Raw genomic sequence first — 1885 nt, forward strand, 5'->3', positions numbered from 1 at the left:
AGTAGATCATAGTATGTGAATAATTTGATGAATAGGTTAGGTTGTTTAAGGGAATATTAATGTATATATGTATGCATGTATATATACATGTATATATATATATATATATATACACATATATAGTGACATTCATTTCATGCTTTACAGTATTTTATTTTTAAAATATTTTCCAATTTCATTGTTTTAAAAAATTAAAAAAAAATTTATTTAAAGTTTTGACTTTCAAATTCTATTTCTCCTTCTTTCACCTCTCTTCCCCCGTAAGATGGTAAGCAATTATATATAGGCTATACATGTGTAATTATGGATAGTATTTTAATATTAGTTATTTTGTACAAGAAGATAATAAAAGAAAAAAGAAAATGGAAAATCATATGATTCAGTCCATTCAAACAATATCAATTGTTTTGCTGGAGGTGAATAACATGCTTTATCATTATTTCTTTGAAATTATCTTGGATCATGAAATTTTTGAGAATAAATCATTCACAGTTCTTCATCAAACAATATTTTGATTATTATGCACAACATTCTCCTGGTTCTATTTCCTTCATTATACATCATTTTATATGTCTTTCCATGTTTTTCTGAAATCATCTTGCTTGTCATTATATGTGACCATTCCTGTTGCTCTAGAACACAGAATCTTTATCAATAATATAACTACAGGAACATCTCAGGCTGATTGTGCCATCGTGCTTATTCCTGTGTTAGTGAATTTGAAGTTCATTCCTCAAAGAATGGGCTCACCCATTAGCCCTCTGGGCTACACACTCAATGTGAAACATGTGATTTTCAGTTTCAGCAAAATGGATTCAACTCAGTCCTGCTACAGCTAAAAGAGATATGAAGAAATTGTCAAGGAAGATGATACCAGTTTTAAGCAAATTGGCTACAACCTTGACACAGTAACTTTTGTGCCAATTTCTATTTGAAATGGTGATAATAGTCAAACCCTTGGTTCAAGGGATGAATAATCATTCATAAGAATGGCAATGCCAATAAAACTATACTGCTTGAAGCTATAGATTGCATCCTGCCACTAGCTTGACCAACTGACAACCCCCCTGTAAGATTTCTACAGGATTAATTGCATTGATATTGTATTTATTGGCTATGTGAAGATTGGTGTTTTAAACCAGACAAGATTACAACCAATGTTACAATTGAAGTAAAATCTGTTGAAATGTATCATGAAAGTCTGAGTGAGAATCAACCTTGGGATAACATTGGTTTCAAAGTCAAGACTGTGTCTTTCAATGATAATAGTGATGTGACTGGTGATGACATTGAAGCAGGGGCTTCACTGCCTAGATCATTAGTCTGAACCACCATTCACATTACTTACAAGTCTGTTGAACTGATGAAGTTTGATCATCATTCTAGCAAGAAGCTGGGATATGACCCTAAATTTCTGAATTTTGTTGATGGGGCATCATTTGCATGGTTCCAGGCAAACCCATATGTGTAGAATGTTTCTCTGACTATACTCCCCTGAGTCATTTTGTTGTTCATGATATTGGGCAGACCACTGTAGTTGGTGTCATAAAGTCAGTTGACAAGAAGTCTGCTGGAGCTGAACAAGGTCATAAAATCTGACTAGATTAAACATAATAACACCTGCCACCCCAGTTTTAGTCAATGGTGGAAAAATGATCTCAGAACTGCTTGTCTCAATTGACCTTTTAGGTTTAATGATAAAAGACTGGCTAATGAATACAATGCATCATAAAAGCTTCAGAAGGAAAGGAATATTTTTTTTTTTTGTGGAGCATTTATTTTGCAGCCATTTAATGTCAGTAATTTTAAAATGGAAACAGCTTGACTAAAAATATGTCAGAAAATCCCCAGATTAATGTGAAAAAAATAAAAATCAAAACAACTA

General features: G+C 32.5%; 1 pseudogene; it reads left to right on the forward strand.

The window, feature by feature from the left end:
- Positions 1-611: 611 nt before the first annotated feature.
- On the forward strand, positions 612-1327 carry LOC127541486 (putative elongation factor 1-alpha-like 3; annotated as a pseudogene).
- The last annotated feature ends 558 nt before the right edge of the window (positions 1328-1885 follow it).

Source organism: Antechinus flavipes, chromosome 6, assembly GCF_016432865.1.
Source record: "Antechinus flavipes isolate AdamAnt ecotype Samford, QLD, Australia chromosome 6, AdamAnt_v2, whole genome shotgun sequence".
NCBI classification, from domain to species: domain Eukaryota; kingdom Metazoa; phylum Chordata; class Mammalia; order Dasyuromorphia; family Dasyuridae; genus Antechinus; species Antechinus flavipes.